Source organism: Pseudochaenichthys georgianus, chromosome 5, assembly GCF_902827115.2.
Source record: "Pseudochaenichthys georgianus chromosome 5, fPseGeo1.2, whole genome shotgun sequence".
Lineage (NCBI taxonomy): Eukaryota > Metazoa > Chordata > Actinopteri > Perciformes > Channichthyidae > Pseudochaenichthys > Pseudochaenichthys georgianus.
In genome coordinates, this window is record NC_047507.1 from 21,035,415 (window position 1) to 21,059,375 (window position 23,961).

The window sequence follows — 23,961 nt, forward strand, 5'->3', positions numbered from 1 at the left end:
GACCTGATTATTCCTGCTCTGTTTATTAGAGCTGGGGGTTACGCTTCAGAGAGCACCATTCTTTTATATCTTTCACAGACAACAGTCAAACATAATGTTATTTGTATAACATGGTTCCCTGATATAACAAGGAAGTATCTCCCCATCATAAAGCCCTCATTACTGTGAGGTGGAAAGTTTGTGCCCTACCTGTCGATTGCAGAGCCTCGTCGATAGGAGGGCTAATTGACACTTGTTATTGCTCTGTCTCAGACATAACATCATCTGAGGTTTGATTATTAAAAAGCTGTACCCTACCGTAAAATAAACTTCTCATAGGCCTAAAGCAAAACAAAACCACCACCTCGGTTGGTTTTTGTGAGATGGGGTTTGTGACGAAGGTAACTTCGTCACTATGGACTGACGGCTTCAGGCCGGGTAATATTGCACTTTATTAGCGTGATTGCACAGTACAGTTGACATTACATATGTGCACATAATTTATACTAATTATTGAGGTAGTATTTTTTAACTGATTAAACCGTATTTATTGGAATGTCGTCTGGCAGGTGCTGGTCGGGTCCTCGGCTCCGCCTGAAAATATAGGGGAGTTTGCGAGAGCGCCGAGAGTAGTTATGCTGGTGTAAGGATGACAGCGGTTGAGAGTAATCAGGGTGCAAATAATATGTTGATGTCTGTGGCTGATGATGTATGCACCTGGTGTCCTGTGTTGTCTCCTCCCCCCTCACCTGTGTCTTGTTAGTATGTGTATATTTAGGTGCTGTTTCCTTGTAACTGGGGGTGTGTGAGATCCTTGTGGCTGCAGGATGTGTGCAAGGAGAACAGCAGGATTGAGGCTGTGAACTTTGTGCACATGATTTTAATAAATGCCCACGTCGGGTTATATTTTTGGACGTTCTGCCTCTGCCTCCTTGCTTGGTCTGGGCCGCTCACTTGTCAGCCTCACAGGGTTGTACAAGTTCGCCAAATGAGACAGGGCAAGCACCCACTGCTTCATACGCAAAGTATAATTATAGTAAATTCCAAAGCAAATGTTCAACAGACACAATGAAACAAGTATTATTGTTGAACAAATTGCATTCAACCAGCATAGTGTTACCAGAATAATAACACTTTTGCAACATAATCGCAGCATGCCCCGTCTCCCCAAATAATATTACTGCTTTCCCCTGCTCTTGGTACAGAAGTGCCCAAAGGCTAGTGCGTGTCTGTTTGGCTACTTTACATAAACCCAGCATATTAGTATGCATCCACTGGAAAACAAACAAACACACTTAGAAGGAGATCTGCAGCTATGATATTAGGAGACAGTAGAATCAAAACAAGTGACACATTTTAAGAAATGCCACCAGCTGATCTGCTTTACCACCTCTGCTCCTTCTCTTATCCGGTGTCTCCACTGCCAGGAGGGTTGTGGATTAGCTGCCGTGTGTTGCACCCACAGGGGTGGCATCTATTAAATATTTGCTCACCCACAGTGGTAAGGAACTGTGACCTTTTCACTGCGGGACAGCCAGGGAGGCAGAATGACTGTTAGAAAGGACTGGATTCAAGTGGTCCAAAGGACAATGTGCTTCTGACAATGGAGGTCAGAACAATGTCTGAGATCCAGATCAAGGTTTGCCCATCAATTGTGCGACCTTTGATTGAAGTGAGAACTGTGGCTGTGGAGCAGACATGGTGGGAATTTAAAATGCAGTGAGGCAGGTTCCACCTCTCGCTTGCTTAGTTATTCTGGGATGACACTGCCAGAGCACCTACAACTACAATAAGGGGAGCGTGCTTAACCAGGGATTACACAGCAGACAAGTACTATAAAAAAAACAGTAAAAACACAAGCTTTTTCATTTGTCTCGCTCCTTTTGTAAAACTCTTCCAAAGCACTGCACATAGTGTCATCCGAGAGATACCTTAATGCTAGGATGACTCCTGTTATTGATTTTAAAGTTTATATCAGGCCAAAAACTTGAAGCCGAGACCCATTCTGGTCTGGCCTGACCCCGGCTCAGGTTACATTTTAAAGAAGACTCCAGCCCGACAGAGCACAAAGACCCCACCAATGTAATGAGAAAAAAGAATATTAGTTTACCAGTAGTTTTTGCAAATAAAGATATCATCTTAAATATGCATTACAACTTAATTATCTTTTCTATGAACAATTAACTGTGACAACACCATAAACAATCTAATAATCCAAAATGAACCATTATTACATTACATTTACATTGCATTTAGCTGATCAGGTTTCATAGAACCAAGTATTTCAAGTGCTACTCATCTGGCTATAGATAAGCCAGTCCTTATTAGTATATAAGTGCTCTGTTAGCCAGTTCTTTGTTAGTAATTCTATCGCTCGAGGTGGAGTCGAAAGAGATGAGTTTTCAGTCTGCCGCCGGAAGGTGTGTAAGCTTTCTGCCGTCCTGATGTCAATGGGGAGCTCATTCCACCATTTTGGAGCCAGGATAGCAAACCACGGTTTTTGCTGATGGGAACTTGGTCCCCCTCGCAGCAGTGTATCTGCAGCAGGGGGTTGTAGCAGCGATGTTTGCAGTGAAGGACAGGTTGTTATCTAGGATCACACCCAGATTCCTTGCAGTCTGGGTCGGGGAAACAACAGAGGTGCCGATGTTGATAGTCAGGTCAAGAGTGGGACAATCTTTCCCCGGAAGGAAAAGCAGTTCAGTTTTGTCAAGGTTGAGCTTGAGATGATGAGCAGACATCCACTGAGAGATGTCAGCTAACAAGCAGAGATGCGTGCGACGACCTGGGTCTCTGAACGGGGAAAGGACAGAATTAATTGGGTGTCGTCAGCGTAGCAGTGGTATGAAAAACCATGCGGGCTAATGACAGATCCGAGCGAGTTTGTGTACAAGGAGAAGAGGAGGGGACCAAGAACAGAGCCCTGAGGGACCCCTGTAGTTAATTGACAAGGGTCGGACTCGGACCCTCTCCAAAGTAACCCTGTAGGTACGGTCTTTGAGGTATGAGGTGATGAGGGAAAGTGCAGAGCCTGAAACTCCAAGTTCTTGGAGAGTGCGAAAGAGGATCTGATGGTTCACCGTGTCGAATGCAGCAGACAGGTCCAACAGGATGATTACAGAGGAGAGGGAGGCTGCTTTAGCAGTGTGCAGTTCCTCAGTGACAGCAAGGAGGGCAGTTCTGTTGAGTAACCTGCCTTGAAACCAGACTGGTGCGGATCCAGAAGGTTGTTTTGATGGAGATAACAGGAGAGTTGTTTAAAGACAGCGCGTTCAAGTGTTTTGGACAGGAACGGGAGGAGAGGAGACAGGCCTGTAGTTTATAACATCAGACGGGTTGAGAGTGGGTTTCTTTAGGAGAGGGTTTACTCTTGCCTCCTTGAGAATGTTTGGAAAGTGACCAGAAGTGAGAGAAGTGTTGATGAAATGGGTGAGAAACGGTAGAATATCAGGAGCGATAGTCTGAAGGAGGTTTGAAGGGATAGGATCCAGAGGACAGGTGGTGGGGCGGGCAGAGGTAATGAGGGTAGGAACCTCACTTGGCGAGAGAGGGGAAAAGGAGGTTAGTGTGCGGGTGGAAGGAGGGTCTGGTGACCCAGCGGTGAGTAAAGGTGAGTCAGAAAAAGAAGAGCGAATATCATCAACCTTTTTTTCAAAGTGGTTAACAAAGTCGCTTGACAGAAGGGAGGAGGGGGGAGGGGCTTTGGGGGGGTCCAAGAGGGTGGAGAAGATGGAACATAGTTTTTTAGGATTGGAATAGGAAGATTGGATCTGGTCTTGAAAGAAAGTGCTTTTTGCCTGAGAGATTGAAGCAGAGAAAGAGGAGAGGAGAGCCTGATAGGTTTGGAGGTCGTCACGGTGTTTGGATTTCCACCGTTTCCATAACAGAAACAAACAAGACATTACTTAAACAAAGTAAGATGAAAACCCTCTGTACAAATAATAGAAGGACGATGAAAGAAGTGTCTCCATCTGGTAAAAACCATATGGCACAGGGTCAGCCCCATTGGGTTCAGGAAGATATTATGCCATCTGTTTAGAAATTAGTTATTTGGGGGAAAATGTCACATCTTGTCTTTGTAACCTTTCAATATCTATTAAGCATCATGAGTTTATGTTCACACTGCATATTCAGATTAGAAAGTTGTGCACATGGTTCATATCCACCATATCAAATATTACACTGCACCACAAGACTACAAATCAGATACTGATCCTCTGTATACCTTAAAATAATTGTTTTTATTGTTTCATTTGACTATATAAAAAAAGGGACTACAGTATATGTTGCATTTCAATGTGCAACCCTGTGTGTAGGATACATTTACCTTAAAACAGAAAGAGTGACAATTATGTCTGATGTAAGTCAATACAATGGTTTACAAAAACTCCTCTTCAATCTGCTCTTTGACATGTCCACAGAGCCTCCTGCCTGGGATGAGACTACTACCTTCTGTTAGTACGATGACGCAAAGATAAGTAATCTTTTCAACCCCAATCGGTCACTGTCTGCTACTTCAAACCGACAGACTCACTGAGGCCAAAGACCCTCTGTAGAATCGCTTCTTAAAGGCTGTGAACTTCTTATGAAAGGCCAAGATGTCCTTGCCGACTTAGCTGGATGTAATATGCTGAAATCAAGTCAATACACCTCACCTAGTTATCTGGAGAACAAGCTACTTCACACACACACACACACACACACACACACACACACACACACACACACACACACACACACACACACACACACACACACACCACACACACACCACACACACACACACACACACACACACACACACACACACACACACACACACACACACACACACACACACACACACACACACACACACACACACACACACACACACACACACACACACACACACACACACACACACACACACACACACACACACACACACACACACACACACACACACACACACACACACACACACACACACACACACACAATTTGTGAGAAGACGTTTGTGTGGAGAGGGACTATTGAACGCCATGTAACCTCGCTAGTTTTTAACGCTCCCTTTACCCTGGTCTCACATCAAGCTGCCATTCTCCGTGCAGTTGAAAGACCCCCTTTAAATGGACCATTATTAGCTGCCAGGTTTTAGCAATTGTTTAAATCTCCGTAAGATAAAGTTAGCATTGAATGTCAAGGAAACATAATGTGTTACAGATGTATTCATCACAGCTGTAAAGCACGTTTAAAAAGTGACCAGAACTGTGAGGACATGTTGAAACCTTCACATGCACTCATTTCCATCTAATGCTTATCAAAGGAGTTTTAAAAGAAAAAAATACATTGTGCTTTAGTGACATTATTGCTATGGCAACCGTTATCCACATATGAATAAGTGAGGCTGATAAGGTCAGAAAAACGAGAGAGGCCGATTTAACAGCCCGCCAAACAGAAACAACGCGCACACGGTAGAGAAGGTTGACGGAAATACACACAGGTCACATATACAACAGTAAAAACACAACCTGTCAGTGTGCTCTAAGACAGAGTCTAATTGGCAGCATGGTGTGTGATACCTGGCCAGAGTTTCAGAGGGAAGAGTTTCCCAGAGCCAGGAGGGAAGCCGGAATCAATAAGAGCAGCACAAACATTTCTGTCTGCCATCAACCTCACTTACTGCTCCACTGGACTGTCACTAAGAGAGCCTTAAGACCCACGTCACAGGACGAGCAGAATTATTCAAGCACAGGAGTGCTTAAAGGTTTACAACATGATATTGAAAGGTAAATCAAATAAGAACCGTTGGCAATTTAGGAATTACGGTCATTTGGTTTCTTGTGAATAATTAGATGGGAAGATCGATTCCACTCTCATGTATATGCTAAACATGAGGCAACAGCCAGGGGCCAAAAAATAGGAAAAGGCTCGTCCGGCTCTAATGTTTATATAATGAACAGCAATGTGTCGAAAAAAGAAAATAGTGTGTAACCATTCCAAAAAGTTAAAAATGTTCCTTTAATAGACTGGCACATAACATAGACAATTATATTTTGTTGGAACCTATTATTTATTTTTTTTGGTTTAAGAAATCAGATTTATAAATGTCCCAGATTAGAAAAGCCTACGAGTGGAAGCCGTTTTTGGCAAAATATGATATTCCTCCTACTCTTTCCCATGTATTGCCTTAAAAGGATGCAACAATTGTGCTCCGGGAGATGGATGTTAAGAATAACACAAGGTTTAGATGTAACCAAGTACAAGGCTCTGGATGAAAAACAAATAATAACTGAATGAGAGAAATGCAGAAGTTTTCAGAAAGTGTGGCACAGCAACAGAAAAGCAGGCGTTGTATGATATTTTGGGAAGAGCCCAGTGTGTACAAAGGGCTTCTACACTTCATAGCTCAGTTTGTGGGAGGAAAGAAAAGAAAAAAGTGATGAAACTGTCATGAGCGTCATTGGTGTCTAAATATAGCCTTGTACATCTACAGCAAAGTGTTTCCTCCGCAGACTGTCAAACGGCAGAGTGAAGGGATAACAAACTTGTAAACAAACAATATGAAGAATTGCATGTCAGAGGCTGCCTCCACTACTGGACTTTAACCCCATAAAACAAAATAAATGTTAAAAAAAAATGTAATGGAGGAAACGGTGCCAAGGAATGACAGCATTAATAATACAGGAGTTTTATCTCTCTCTCACCACAACCTGCATTTTAAAGCACACAGACAAATAAATCAGACAGGCTGGTATCTCCTCTGATTAAAATGTTCAGAAAGCTGCCAAGCAATCAGCCACGGAGACACATGCTCACTCACAAACTCACACTAAGATTGCCATAATAGCAACAACCCCTGCTATCCGGCTCTATCCATGCAGACATTTCTGAACAGAGAGCCATTAGGGGAGTCTCCGCCCTGAGACCAGGAGGCATTAAAGATGTATAATCCTGCCACGCCTTCCCCCTGAAACCATGTCCCTTTGGGCTGATTTAAAGTTCTCATTGCCTGACAAAATCAAGCTGGAAGGGTCAGCGTGTAAAACCTCATCATGCTTGATGACACCCCAGACAGTGTGCACCACTGCATTGAGGGGCATTACCCCTAGTTTCCACCGCGTTGCGTCTGCGCCGCGGCGTCTGCGCCACGGCGTCTGCAACAACACACTCACTCCATAATCGTCCAGGAGCGACGTTTGGTCAGTGTCCGTGGCGTGCAGTTGTGACGCTCCTAGGCTCCTTCAGCTTCATAAAGGGACGCAAATAGCTTTTCAACTGATTGCAATGTATTCCCATCTGCGGTGGGATTTGACGCTCATGGAAACATGGCATTCGTTTGTGTCAGCTGCCCTTAAAGGCAATGTGAGCGTCCATTCTCATTGGATAACGGAGAATTGTACACCCGGAAGTAAGTATTCCCCTTACTGTCGATTGATTTTACAGTGATATCTGCACTACTCATCGACTAAAAAACACCAGATTATCCTTGTAAATTACACAACATTGATTGGTTTAAATTGTGTGCAATGCTTTTGTATTTTTCCCCTTCGATTCGGAGAAACAAATATTTTTTCGGAGTAAAGGATGGCAGAAGACACTACACTACCCAGAATCCCCAGCTATCGTTTAGGACTACGCCATGTGCTCTGTTTGACAAACCCCGTTTATTTTTCACCATTAATTCCAAGAGGCGCATTCACACTGCGGTACTTTTCCCACAAAGGTTCATGCGAACTTAGTTCATGATCGCGTTCACACCAAAAAGAGCCGGTACTAAAATGAGTTCATGCGAACCTTTTTACCCCCTCGAAAGTCCCTGCTAGCAGGGACTTTCGAGCGGCTCTTTTGTGAGAAAAGAGCTATATTTCTCATTGGCTGGGCGGATTGCAAACCACGCCCCGTAAAACTCCCAAAAAGTTTTGTGAAGCCGCCATTTTATTATCCTCGCATTAGCATTATTAGCATTAGCCCAGCGCAGAAACGCAGAGAGACTAACTTATGGCAACACAAAATAAAACATGGGAGCGGTGGAGATGAGGAGGTGTCGGCGTTCTGGCGATTTACTCGGAAGCCAGTCCCCAACTCCGGGGACTTCCGGCCGGGGACTGGACTGGACTTGAACTAAGTTCGCATGAACCTTTGTGGGAAAAGTACCGCAGTGTGAATGTGCCTAATGGCTGGCGTTTATGTCACGTGATCTTCAAATTTCTCCCTGCAGAAAAAAAAAACATGGCCGAACTTCGTTTTATTCTCGGTGGAAAATGCCTATTTTAAAGTTAGTTTGGCCATTAAAATGCGTTTTGATGTAATTTGATGCGAGAAATATGAGTTGTTATTTCAGATTATGTGTGCAGTGGATGTACATGATCTTTAGTTTGCTAGTTATTACGAAGATTACTTCAGGAAATTGCGTCCATAGAACGTCTTCATTGTTACCAAGGTGGTTGCTAGGGACGCTGCTATCGATATTATTTCTGTTATGTTGTGTAACTGTTTAATGGTTATCTTTATTGCTACCCCCTTCCCCGTCAATGTATAGTGTTGGTCCACAGCGCAAACGTATTAGTTTAACAAAATCTGCATCTAAAGATACGTTATTTTCCCCTGTGCAATTCCAGTCTCACATCTCACAGCACATCGTCATTAACAAATACCGGAAACAGACCGAAAACATTTTTAAAAAATAAAATACTTTATTCCGAGTGTGCTTGCTTTTCTCTTTGAAAGTCATCACATAACGGCATTGTAATACACGGTTCGGCTGCATTAAATATTACATATCTGCCGTAGTTCTGTATTTATAGAGCCCTGATGAGAAGACTTCTAGACAAACATGAGGAACTGAAAACGTGACGTGGACATGGATGTATAATAAGAACTGGATACAGCGTGGGAGGCGGGGCCTCATTCATTCCTATGAGAGTTGCTCAATGGCGCATGATGACAAAATAGCCCAACTTTTGAGAGAGCGAAACGTCACAGATTAGATTACCCAGCATGCCTGAGAAGTACCCGTATGTGCACTTATAGAGAATGCGCAACTTTAACCAAAATGCTCGTTCACATCAAGCACGTCAATTTGCGTACACGTAACAGCACCGCACGTTCATGACAGCATGGTACTGGATTTATATTAACGAGGCGGCAGTTAGCAGCTAGCGGCTAGATAGTAAATTATGCTAAATTACACATCAATCGTTATGTACTTTTATATTACGCTGACATCAGATTCTAGTGATATCCAAGCAACAGAGCTTCATTTAGCATGATACTTGTGTGGGTTGTACATGAAACCACTTGGTAATGTATAAAAATGTATATGTTGAAGCCCGTTATGATCAATTGTGAGTTAAAACTTTATCTAAAAAGTAAAGCCGATGATGGATTACTGTGGTGGAGTTAAAATAACAATAGCCTATTTCTTTTTGAAATGTGATGTGAGTAAACGGATAGTAACTGTGATTATTCATGTTAAGTAGCCCACAAGTAACTAAAACAATTGCAAGTGCAATAAGAAGCTACAGGAACGTTAATCTACGTCGGTAATATTAACTTTATTTAATACAACATTTACGGTACAAGATTTACATCATACAGCCCATGTAGTATAATATTTTACAAATGATGAATTACAGCAAACATGTGCAATATATCCATTAGTACAGCTCCGTGGGCTGGCAGTAAGGCGATAAGGGTCCGTTGTTATTGTGCATCCATAGGTAAAGAGAAACTCATGTAGTACTGAACACGTAACTTGAACGTGCCGGGCAGCGCGGTCCCGTGGGTTAGATGCACGTTCATAATGCCGAGGGAAATAATACAAACTTGAGGAACGAATGTTTTTAATAAGGGCTATACAAACGTCCATACTGGGTAGTTTATTTAGTTTAAAAAAAATTATCCAACGAGTTACAGACCACTCTTTCCCCATGTAAGTCAATGGGAAAAAGTGTTTCCGGGCCCAGCAACCTAAAGGAAGTGTAGTACCGCCATTTGACCAGCACGAATATTCTCATCAGATTCCGGCTCACTTCCTGGGGGCTTGGACGTGGATCATAAATATATCAGCCATTAAACAACATCTTACATTTCTTTTCACACAATACGTCTCCTTGCAGTATCAACACTAATTCGGCTGACTTTTATATTTGATCCAATTGGTAGATAGGCTGTATTTACACCATAAAGGTGCACAGCTGATATAAAGGGACACCTAGTGGTTAAAGCATGTTATTGAATTTCATTATTTCTATTATTAGATATTAATAGGATCCCTATAAAGTATATTCATTACTCGTTATTCTCTACTAATAGTTAATTAAAGACTGTATATAATGACTATTTTGCACATCCCTTTCAAGATTTCAAGATTTTTTAAGGTTTATTGACATATCATATTCACAAACGGTGTAGTTATGCATTGAATGAAAAACTTGGGTCGCAGGTTCCTCAATAGTGCATTACAAGACATCTATCAATATTTGTGCATACCTCCAGCAATGTTAACTATGTTGAAGCACTTATTTTAACTGATATTATACATAATGTATTATACTCTTATAAGATGTATGTAGATATTTCATCTCCGGCCTTGTCAGGTATTGAACAATCAATAAATAAAGAACACAGAATTGTTAAATATAAAACACAGAATTTGTGTGATTATACTAAATGATTTACAAATAAACACCACTGCATATTTACAACTGTTACACATGCTGATGTAACGTAAATGTTCCAACTTGGGATCAATAAAGTATATCTTATCTTAAGCTGATCGATGGCTACTGCCATATTTGCAAAATTTGCCTCTGAACCTTGACAAGTGCATGTTTCAGGCTTATCAATTAATGGAATGTAATGTAATGTTATCAATTAACAACAGGAGGGGTCACAAACATAAGACCAGCTGTTAAATAAAGCTCTTCTGACCTTAGCTGGCATGTGTGTATATATATTAATGCTGCCCATTATGGGCACAAGCAATTTTCACCCATTTATTAATTATATGTTTTAAATGTGTTTCTTATCCCCTAAACCTCCAGGGATGTACACAGTTTAATACTGGCAACTTCTTATTATGGGAAATACGAAAACATCTACAACTACAAACTACAACTCCCAGTAGAGACGTGCCATAGATAGAGAACATGTTGCGAAACACAATAGCCAGCATGTGTAGTTCTGGGGACGGGGTGGGGGAGGTGGACCCTCAAATCCAGTTTTGGACAGTCTGCCGTGGTTATTGTCAATCTTACTCAGTTTGTGTTTATAGACAGAGATCAAAACTACTTTTAAATCAAAAAAAATTATACAATTTACAGATATGTATACAAATATATATATATATATATATATATATATATCCTATATAATGATGGTGGACACTTCACCTCCAGCAGGGCAGATGGCTGCACAAGTCCATCGGGGGATGCTCCCAAAACACCGACTCACTCACAAAGAGACCAGACTCGAACACTGTCTCCTGATAGGCCTGCACAAAAGCCTTCACCCCTTCGGCCTCGTTTACAACCTCCCAGTTGACAGCCATGACTCCGTCCAAGTTGTACCCCCCGAGCACCCTCTTCATGAGGGACGCGCATGGAGTGGATGAAAGTCCCGACCGCAGCACAGCACCAAACTTGCTGGCTGTCAACCTGCCCCGCCTGTGTAACTGCCACTTTGTCCGCTGTCCTCCGGTGGCTGTCTGGATGGCAGCTTGCTGGTCTCTGCTCAGTCGCATTGAGGCAAGAATTGCCTCAAGCCCCCGACCCCCTTCACCAGCTCCGGCACGGTGACAATGGCCTGATGTTGAGGCCGCGGCTCTGGCTCAGGTGACAAAAGCCATGCCATGCCACACTGTGCGCCCCTCAGTGCAGACCTGAACCAGTCTACATCCTGAGTGGCGATGTCTCTGGCCAGTGGGTTGTATGTCTCCTCTCACTGTTGGTAAAGTTGAGACACCGGCTGGACTACTTTGGAAGTGCCAAGCTTCCTCCACTGGCACTCAACATCTGTGGAGCTGATCTGCCACATGGCACATATTGCCAATGCTGCAGCGTGGCTGCATTTGTACATCCCCCGTGCACAATCACAGACAGCGCTCTGCATCGCGCCATCGTCTCCCATGCAGATCTGTACAAATAAAGAAAGTACCATGTTTGTTAGCATGCTATAATAGATTGAATGAGCAATAATACAAGGATGGTCCGGATCTGGGGGTGGGAGGGGTTATTTTTCCATAGTTTTGTCTGATTGTTGTTATTGTTTGTTTTTTCTGTATTTTTTGTAATGTGTGTTGTACTGGTTGTGATTGTACATTGTATTTTTCTAAATGTGTATGAATACATTTTTGAAAAACATTTGATCAACAATAAAAAAGGATTTGGTCAGGATCTAGACTCAGTGTGTAGTTTATTAATTAATCAATGCTCTCTACATTAGGAAAACACATACCAGTGTACCCGAGGGAGTCACACACAGCTGTGCCTGGATAACCAAACAAATTGACAAGATAACCAAAACCCTTGAATCTACACACAGCAAATAAACTCAAATGACACAACGAGATGTAAAAGGAGATCACACATACAGTATAGTCGATATAAAACTGGCCGCTTCAATCTGAAGAGCAACTAAAACAAAACACGGGAGTGTACCTTGTTCTTGTGAACACTAATGTTATCCACAGCACACACAGACCACGAAGTTCTAAAGGAGAACACTAGTTACTGAAACAAAACACGTTAGTGTACCTTGTTAGCTAATGTTAGCTAGCTGACATTAACGTTACACATTGCACTCATATTACTCACCAACATCTTGTAAAGCCGGTCCCGCTGCTCTTACAGAACCGAATAACTCCCCTTTCGTGTATGTACAGCTCTCAACGTGTCCAGACTTGTAGTCACCTCGTTTTATACTTTTATTCTCATTCTGAAAGAAACAGGTGAAATTTGCTAACGTGACGGCCATCTTTGTGATGGTGACGCGTATTGTGCGAGACCAAGAGCCCCTTAGTTCACTCAGCGGTTTCACACAAAAAAATGTGTAACGTCACAGTTTTACGACACATTTTAATTTTTTTGACTTGCAAAATATTCTTTTAAATTGACAAACATCATATGTGTCATTCGTGGCACAATTGAAACGGGATCAAAAGATAACCTTTCTCTCTCCATTGACTTCAATGTATAATTTTACGCTTCCGGGGTCCCATGGAGGCTCCCGGAAAGGGAGGGACTTCGCCTCTCTATAGCGGGCCCTCTGTGAATGTAGAGAGGGACCAACAAGCTCTCCCGTCTTCACATAACTCGCAGAGACGGCATTTAACCCTTCACATTCCAACAGAAACTGAACAGGCAGATTCGAAGGATTTATTTCTTTGGAAATATTATTTTAAATACAATTAAATCAAGTTATTTTGGTAAAACTAATGAAAAATGTAACAACAAAAACATATAAAAAAAAATGTTGTTTTTTTTTTTAATGTTTTCAAATATTATTTTTTAGAATATCTTAGGCCCTCACAGAGGGCCTAGAGGGCCCTGACGGCTCACCACTGGGAAGTGGAAAAACACTTGATTTTATATGACACAACGAATCTTTTTTACAAGGACAACACCAGCGTTCTCCTTCGGTTTACAAGGCACTGTGTGTAAATTATATAGAATAATTATGATGATGAATGCATTTTTTTTACCACTAAAATACAGCAACCCATCTTTGATTCATGTTGTTTTTAACTGGACTATTACAATTATTATTAATTATGTCTGTAGTCTACAACACAACAAAATAGGAAATAACAACAATAAACATGATTTAAACAGACACAAAAATAAACCATTTAACTATGTAACCTATTTACTTTCTTGTAGAAGTACAAATGTCCAGGAAATATGCCCGAATCAACAAGAACTGCGAGCCGGTATGCAAGATGCTCCGCTTCCGTAATGCTTCTGAAACTCGCCCAGTAGGGTATGACGCCGGAGGAGGCCGGACCAAAACCACGGCGCAGCCGTAACGCGCCGCAGACGGACCCGGTGGAAACTAGGAGTTAGGGTCAGTGGTTTGCTGCTAGTAAGTGCCTCATATTGGTTACCATGTCACTAGACAGCAAATCGGTTTTTTTCAAGCACTAAAATATTTAAAAAGGGTTATTATTATTTCATTCTGGTGAGACAAATGGCTGCTTGTGATGGCTTGCAGTTTGATGAAACCATATGCTGAAAATCTGCCTTTTGATCCAAAAAATAAAGAGAGTTAACTTAATACATAACAAGGGATATGTAGGTTTGACTAACTCGGGGTGAGTAAGAAAACAGTACAATTCCCCCAAGCCAAACTATTCCTCGAGAATAGTTTACTGACAGCCTACTCCCAAAGACTCATCTTGTGTGATTGCAGTGTATGCACTCAGATACTGTATGTTGCCTGCATGCCTTGTGTCAAAATATAACCTTTTAACTGAAAACATCCAGCATCCATGCAAAATAATTAATATGCCTATTAGCATATTGCATTAACTAAAAAATGTGTATAGTGAGACAGGTAGAACCAGAATGAATAAAGCACTATCTGAACAATGCCTCAAAATAATCCTGGATAGATAATTAGATACTCTTGAAAGCAGTATTATCTATGAGCCCAGAGGCTTCTGTGGGTGGGTGTCAAAGTCCTGTAGAACAAAGCCAAAAAAGATTTGTTATCTGCAAGTGTGTCATTTTCAAACTAGTACCTGCATGTAGCTTTGACAGCTAGATGCCATAGAAAAAAGGTTAAATACAAGGAATGATTTTCAGAAATGCTGGGATGTGAGACAGTGAGTGGGCAGATTCCTTCACCTGACGTAGAGAGGGAAATAATTGGATTCATAACCATGTATGATCATTTAGCATACTTATTAATTAATTGTCTGAGTGTATGCCTGTTTTAGAGGCCGTTTGTGAAAGAACTGCGGTGTTTAAAAGATGGGCAGCATATAATATCAGCTGAACAAACAGGGGGCAAGAGAAATACTGAGATATAAAGCAGAAGAACAAGAACAAGAGTTACTTTCTAGAGTTTGCTAGAAACTAAGCCTATTGTGATTTGCTGACAGTAAACCTCAATAACTGTGAAGGAGAACACAAAATAATAACTTCAGAGTTCACAATTAATTCATTGTTAGTTGTTGTTTACTCCATGGGTACACCTGAAATCAGCGCAGTTCCAACGGCTAACCCCTAATCAGGTATTTGGATGAAATATAGATGCTGTGGCCAAATGTCTATTTTCAAGTCAACAAATAACAAAAAATAACATCAAAAAAGATGGAGTGGCTGGTGAATAAACCATGAACAAAGTGGAGGTGAGGAATCAACACTTTGCAGTGGTACAGCAGGAAAGCGGCACTACCTAAAAAAGGTGAAAACAGAAAAAATCAGTTTAACCTCACATCACAAAATAGAGACATATGGCAGTTTAACAAAGATTTTAGTATAACTGGCCCAGGGATCTGGGCCAGAAATGTTTTTGTTCCATTTGATCATGTTTGGCAAAACTGAAAATCTACCACCATTTGGCACTTGCAGGTTGTTCATTTCAGAACCAAATCACATCCGCCAATGCTCACAAGCAAGCAGCTTTTTAGCAATCAGTGTGTAAAAAAAAAGAAGCAAATAACAGCCAAAACCCTCATTATTTTAATGATCTTAATATTCGACCCTTCCTTTATTCCATATCTGGTCAGACAGGTGTTGCATGGAATTGCTTTCTTAGAAAATGATGAACTTGTGTCCTATAGAAAATAATATAGGGGTAACTTCACATCAGGTCAAGCTTAGTGAGCCTTCACAGAAGAAAGCTGTGTCTCATGTCAAGCACAGACGTCCAATGCTCAAAAATCACCATGGTCCATAAGAAGCAGGACATTTTTTCTAATGCCTGCACTCCAGGTTCCTGATCCTTACCCATGGGACCACTCAAGTCCCCCAAGCAGAACTATGGAGTGTTCAAGCGGCCCCTTCTCTGAGACCCCACCGAGAAACTCCTGAAAGGCTCGGAGTTGCTGCCGCACATAATTCAGACCCTTCCTAGCTGGAACTTGACTGTTCTGTCAGCACTGCATATGATTCTTCCTGAAATAACATTTGTATTCTATAAACACAATGTGAGCAACCATACAGAGCATCAATAGACACAATACATCCAAATTGTGCATTTGTTGAATACCCCAGAGGATAAACCCCCGGAATATTCTTGGGGGTATAAAGATCTACATTGTAATTGCTGAGGGACCTGCAAGCCAAAAAGAACTGTGGTGTGACACAGTGTAGAGTGAAAAGAGACGGAAAATAACTCTTTCATGACACTTTAAGCTTCATTCAGATACATGGATTACTAAATGGACGGGAGCTATCTGTTTCTCATCTCGTTCCTGCTCACAGGGGCTATTGGGAGACGCAGCCACCAAAATAACACCCTCAATGATTGTTCACTTTCATTCTTCAGCTCTTGAAAAGGTGCTTTCACAAAGATCAAACAGGGCCTGACCAAATCCTTTAATATAGTGTGAAAGCTACTTCTTCATCCGTTCTTTTTACCCTCTTTCACCATCAGGCTTTTTAACTAGCAGATGATACAACGCCAAACATCATGTGCCTTTGCCAACTCACTGCTTCCATTTAGACGCACATGAATACTCAGCTATTGAGCATAAATGATCAAGATCTCAGAATCTCTATTGATCCCACACATTCATTGATACCTTCTCCTCAGCCCCTGTGCATTCTGGGAGAGGGTGTGGCTGTTGTGGAGGACTACAAGTACCTGGGAGTGCACTTAGACAATGAACTGAACTGGAGGATCAACACTGTGCACAAGAAGGGGATGAGCAGACTCTATTTTCTGCGGAAGCTGAGATCCTTCAACGTATGCAACGTATGCAGCAAGATGCTGGAGATCTTCTACCAGTCTGTTGTGGCCAGTGCACTCTCCTTTGCTGGGGGAGCAGCATCAGAGCCGGTGACACCAGCAGAATTTAGATGTGCAGCTCCTCTGTCTTGGAATAGTCTGCAAATTAAATGGAAACTGAACAATCTGGTGCCACTAAATGTTTTTAAAGCTCGGTTGGATGCTACTCAATCGGAAGCTATTGGTACCTGTTTATGTGGATAATTTTGTAAATGATGCTGTATGATGTCCTTTTGTTGTTCTATTTATGTTTTTATGTTTCATGTGGAACTACGTGAGCAGGTCTCCCTTGAAAAAGAGATCAATGATCTCAATGGGATTTTATCTGTATAAATAAAGGTTTGAAATGAAAAATGAAAATGAATCAATAAAGTGATCAGGAAAGCTGGGTCTGTCATTGGCATCAAGCTGGACCCCTTTGAAGCTGTGGTGGAGAGGAGGACACTGAACAGGCTGTTGTCCATCATGGATACCCCCCCCACCCATCCTCTCCACCTGCAGCTGGACAGACAGGAGCTCCTTCTCCAACAGACTGCTGCAGCTCCGCTGTCACAAGGACCGATACAGGAACACATTCCTGCCCACTGCAATAACACTGTACAATAAATCACCTCTGGCTGGAAGAGAACTCTCTACTCCATAGCTTCTCTTGGAATAAAACCACATTGTACATTTTATATTTATATAATCTGTTCAATATTTAATATTAATATTCCATCCGTCATATATTTATGTAATACCTTGCTATGTTGTAATGTTAAATTCAACATGTATATTTTCCAGTTTCTTGTTTATTTCTAGTCTTTGGAGTTGTATTGTACAATGCCTTGTCTTTTTATGCTGCTGCAACACAAGCATTTCCCAAATTGGGATCAATAAAGTACCATCTTATCTTATGTTATCTTATGATTCAGGATTAAACTAAATGAACACCTATCACCTGTTTAAGAGCTTTAAAGCTACAATTAAACCTGTGTGTGTGCACCAGTGTAAGTGTGTGTGCGTGTGTCATTTGTGCGTGTGTATATATATAAGCTTATATGTTGTGCTTGGAAGAGATACGGTAAGGTAAGCTGGTGTGGAGATGATGCTGCTGGACCGGAGAGAACGCTTTCAACTGAAAAATGGGAAGTTATGCTCTCTGATAACTGAAGCGCTATAGGAGGGCAGGAGATATACCAGAGTCTCTGAGAAAATTGAGCTTGTAAGACTTGGCACAGAGTCAGACCTTGAAACATCCCAACAGTCTGGCCTCCTTAGTTTTGTGGGTGGCACTCCTTTGCAAGCTTTATACTGCATTAATCATTGGTTAAGAACCTAGGAACAGTATTTTGTTGTAACCTGCCCGTCACCAAACGACCTGCAAGGTTAGCAACTAGCTGCTGAACATAGTGGAGTGAGTAGCAGTAGGATATTTCCCCTAAGGCGCTGGTGAAGACCAAAGCTACATGTAGCCTACTAAATAAGACATTTATACTTTATGTGATGGAATAAATCAATGAATGAAAGATGTTGGATTATTGTTCTATTTATGTACACAGTACAGCACACAGTGAAATGTAGACTGTGTATTTAACTCATTCTAGGTTAGAAGCAGGGCATCTGTTCTCACTAGGTGTTACGGTTGCTGTTTGTCTGCTCATTAATCTGCCTGTGAGTGTTTTCAGCTGTGTGTGTGTTTATGTAAATGAGCTGTGTGGTTACTCCAACATCATTGGCTGCCCATCTCCTGGTCCGTCTCTGAAGATAGTGATTGGATTGACGTCGTCCAATCACAGCGCACAGCCGGCGCACACCTGCTGGGGAGGAGTACAAAGGCTGCCGACTATCACCACTCTGGAGGCTCTGTTGAGGAACAGACGCCTCTCGCTACTTGCCCTTAGAGAATTCTGCTAACTGTGGTAAACCTTGTGTGTAGAGTAGCTTAGTTAGTGTTTAGAGTATAGTGTCTGATCTGATGTTGTGACTGTTGCCCTTAGTTTAGCAGTGTTGTGTATAGATTATTTGGTTAGTTGTACCACTGTTAAAGTGAGGTTTTGTTTCGTTCTTTATTTAGTATGCTAGTATTTATTTTCCCTGTATGCCTTTAAGGCCCTGACACACCAAGCAGTCACCAGAGGACTAGCCGACGCTGAAGTCGGCTGTTGCCTGGCCGTGTTCTCCTGCGTTTTGGCCATGTGTCGCACGGGAACACACCGCACCGACTTCAGTGCGTGAGTGGCAATAACTCTCCTTACCAGCAGGCGGCGGTAGTGTGTATTCGTCATTCAAAAGAGGCAACAACCGGAAGACAGAGAAGAAGAAGAGTATCTTTTCTCCGTAATATCATACAGAGCTGGCCTCTCCTGGATCAAGGTGATGAGCAGGTCTTCGTTTGCATCATTCCAGATCGCCATGATGAGATGAAAATGAATAGCAGTCTGTGTGTGCCTTCTTAAATCGTTTGTTTACGTCCCTCACTTCCGCTTCGCTTCTCATGCACTGATTTGCTAGCTAAACAGCCAATCAGAGTGATTATTTGGTCCGACTGCCAGACCCGATGCATGGCCGATTCAACATGTTGAATCGGCCATGCATCGGGTCTGGCAGTCCAAATAAGGCGTGTCACGGTCGACGGTGCGGGACACACCAACCTGACTACGGCGCCGCGAATGCCCGACAGCCTCTGACGGCCTCTGACTCCCAAAATCGGGTTGGTGTGTCAGGGCCTTTAGACTCCTTTTGAGTCCTCCTTTTGTTTACTTATAAACTTGTGTGCCCTTGGCTCTTTTGTTTGTTTCAGGCTGCCTGCCTGCCATTTTGTTTACCGCTGCTACTTAAAATAAATCACTTATAATTATACCAATACCAATCTGGTTGTGTTTCTTCCCTTTAGTTCCCCTAGCCCAGTGGTTCTCAAACTTTTTCTGTCATTCCCCACTTTGAACAGGTGGGCCTTTTCAAGCCCCACCTGTTCCTCATCGCTCCAATAAAATGGTAGGCCAAGCTTACAATTGTCAAATGTATCGTTCTATAACAGGGGTCTCCAACTTTTTTTAGGATGAGGGTTACTTTCAAAAAATAAAACAAGTCGTGAGCTACTTTTACTCCTCTTTTTTGTTTTTTTGCAGTGTATATATTTAGCACATTTTAACATTATTATATGCTACCTTTAACCTTTGAGTGCTGTTTGGGTCTGTGGGACCCGTTTTCAGTGTTTACTAAAATAAAATGTATGCAATTTAATTATTTTAACCTGCTTTATTTGGTGGTGGACGTCACATCCTCGAGGGTCCGGGGGCATGCACCCCCAGGAAGATTTTTTTTAAATGTTGAAGTTGGATGCATCAATCTGGTGCACTTTGAGCTAGGGCTGCTCAATTAAAATCGTATTTTAATCGCAATTACGATTTTGGCTTTCAACGATTATGAAAACAACATAATCGAAATAAAACGATTTTATTTATTTTTTAAATAGGTTTTTCAGTTGAATTATACTTAAAGTTCAGGGTAATCAACTGTTAAAAACATACTTTTCAAATTATTTTCTTCAATAAATTTATGTTTTTCAAAGTAAATAGTTAATCGTTTTTAATAATCGTGATATCAATTATTGACCCAAATAATCGAGATTATGATTTTTGCCATAATCGAGCAGCCCTACTTTGAGCCCAACATGAATTTATGGATACAGCTCTCAACACTCAGATGAAAGGGAGCTGTATACTTTTCAATAATCCAAACATCTTTAGAATATGATCACAACAAATCATTTAAACTTGTTTATTCTTAGCTTATGTTACCTAGTTAGCATTCTTTCTTTTTATTTATGCATATTTGACTAATCACTCCCCTTTTAAACTTTTTACTGTCCTATAGTACACATTGGAATGATTTCTTACTTTATTTTGTACAACTTTATTAAATAGATAAAGGTGTGCTCTCTCTCTTGCTCTCTCGCTCCACATTGCTTTTCTTCCCGACTGCAACGCTGTTGTGTGTGTCTGTGAGAGCGTTTCACACGTGTGTATGAGAGATTTTTACCAGTGGCGAGCCTGTCTCTGAGGGCCTAAGATATTCTACAAAATAATATTTAAAAACATTAAAACAAATTATATTTTTCTTTATATATCTTTTTTAAATATGTTTTTAGTAATATTTGTCAATAGTTTTACCAAAAATAACTTGATTAAATTGTATTTAAAATAACATTTCCAAAGAAATAAATCCTTTGAATCTGCCTATTCAGTTTCTGTTTGAATGTGAAGGGTTAAATGAAAGAAGCTCCTCTCTGCGAGTCTGTGAAGACAGGAGCTGATTGGACGTCCAGCTATGAATTCACAGAGGGCCAGCTATAGTAAAGTATAGTAAAGTGTGGGTCGCGCCCCACACTTTGAGAAACGCTGCCCTAGCCTAATAGGGAACATAACACTAGGAAATACACCAGCCCATCACCACAAAGGGAATTCAAAATGACAATGGTTATTGTCCTTTATTGTCATATGCGCAAAAGCTACACTGTTGTTAGCAATCAAAAAATGTAAGTCCCAGGCATAAAGACAGTATGAGAATAAAAAGTGTTTATAAGTATTAATAGATGTAAACATATTCTGGAAGGAACCCCAAATAAATGGTGATGCTATTACTTTTATCTTTACATAGCAAATTGCTGCCATATTATTGCGCTGAAAGCAGTACATAGAACCTCTGCTGGATCTACAGTGGATAAAGAATACAGAGCTACGTCACGAGTGTTTCCCTGCTTCCAAAGTCCCTCATACTACAAACCTACTCAATTAATCATCCAAATAGTATAGTGCCAACATTTATAGAACATTCACATACCACCTTCTAACCAAGCCTCTTTTAACCATGTTCCATTATTCAGTAGCCTAGCTTTAGCTGGTATGCACAGTGCACTCGCCACTCCAAAACTCAAACTGGATGTTAGTGTGTTAATAGCCCATCTGCTATACAGGAGCGGCTCCTTAATGACCTGTGATAGCACTCAGGTCAACTGATGGACTGCGACAAGCACTTCTGCCTGATGGCGGACAAGTGAGGGAACAAAAACAGAAGCTCTCCCTACTGGGACTTCATCTAGCCTGACGGACAGGGCTGCATGCTCAAAAAGGATGCACACTGACACTGGCCATTATTATGTAACAGCACAAGTGCCTTAAAGGGAATACTACTATATTTTAACACTGAGATATGCTATTTCTATGCTTTCAGAACGTTTAGCCCGTGTCAGTGCACATGTTAGAGTTTGTCCTTCCCTCCAAAGTCGGGTGTTAGTGCCGCAGAGACAAAACAACAACAAAAATGAAAGAGAGTGAAAATAATGTTAAGCTGACCAGACAGTGTTACTTTGAGTATTAGAACAAGTAGATCAGGACTGATATCACTACTCCAAAATAAGTTTTTAAAAAAAGTTTAGTTTGCTGGCTTGGAAAGTCGATATGGGATGATGTCCTTGTTTGTGAACTAGCTGGTTGGTCGAGCTTCCTGGCTGATACTGGGGGGATTTTTTGGTTTAACACCACGGGGCAGGTGAAAAGTGGCAGCTGGCGACACATGGCAGACCATAGCATGTGAAGAATAAGCCAATCCAAACCGGGCACAAATGACAGATTACATTTTCATGTTCGAGCTCATGCCACATTAAATATTGTATAGCTATAATGTATTTTGAACAAATTAACACATGAAAAAAATGTTGTCGCAAACTGAAAACCCACCTGTTTACGATGTAACAAGAGTTTAGCCCTTTTGAAACGAAGGCACAGGCACTTACAATGGGTTGCCTTGTTAGAGGTTTGTATCTTAATAATTGATTGCGCTTATTGTAAGTTGATTTGGATAAAAGCTCAGCTAAATGTAATGTAATGTAACCAAGCACTTTCAGATATTGCATGCCTATTTACTTTCTTTGACAGATCATCAGTAACCTGAGAGTTAGTTTCAACTGATGCACAATGCCATCAGCTAGATCATTTCCCCTTTACTTTCTGTGATGAATGCAACACAGAAAAACCCTACACCTATACCATAATCACATGCTGATGATTCATTTGGTTTATACAGGCAATTCAAACACTGCAGTTTACTGATAAAATACAGAAAGGTTCCAATATTTAAAGAGGAATACCAATGCATTTCTGCTCTCAAAGCCACCCCCCTTGTGTGATCACCCTATCTCTCACGATGATGAGAAACCTGAGTTCCATTGACAGAGGAGAAAAAAACAAATCACCATATTAACTAGATATGATGGTACATTTCAGACTGAGTCATTCCTACCTCCTGTGAGCAGACTAAAGCCCAAATAGACAGATGGATAAATGAGTGAGCACGCACATGCATGCACTCAAACAGAAAGAAGGACACGCGGAGCATTATTCATGCAGTGGGACACTCCCAAATGAATCCGTGTGTGTAAATGTCATCAGTAAATGTCAATAGCTTTTTGAGGCCTGTCCCGAGGACATGGAGCCCAGCATATGGACACAAGGACTCACACCTACCTTCATTTCCTTCTACTTCATCTATTCTTAATCTGCTTTAAAGACCTCATCTGCTCGTGTGATGAATTAAACAACACATGAGTGGGGGTCTTTTGACAAGCAGGAAGTAGAAAAGAGGACAAATATGTTCACAAGATGATTGCCATCTACTGCAATAACAGACTAAAGGAAGATGTGATGGTGTACACTTTATGTGGAAGAAGGTTATCAAACAAGTAATGATGGTAAAGGAACCGTGTTCTTAAAATGTGAGACATTTGGAGACAAACACACCGTTTCAGTCATCACACCTGTTTTCAGTGAGTTTGTGTTTATAAGAGCAGGGATACATTCGGATTCACTAACTGCAGCTTTAAAGGTCCCCTATTATACTGTTTTTCATCAATATATTATAGGTCTCAGATATATACAAAACATGTCTCTGAAGTGTTTGGCTCCAAATACCAAACGGATCACCCATTGTAGCATCCCATAATCCCCTCTGTTTCAAAAGTGCTGATTCTCTGTCTGTTACTTTAGATGAAAATAAGGTGCC

At 41.3% G+C, this 23,961-nt stretch overlaps 1 protein-coding gene across 1 annotated transcript in view; it reads right to left on the reverse strand.

The window, feature by feature from the left end:
* Nucleotides 1-23,961, reverse strand: part of tex264a (testis expressed 264, ER-phagy receptor a) — a 98,949-nt gene that overhangs the window by 61,119 nt on the left and 13,869 nt on the right. The gene's annotated exons all lie outside the window — the stretch shown is intronic.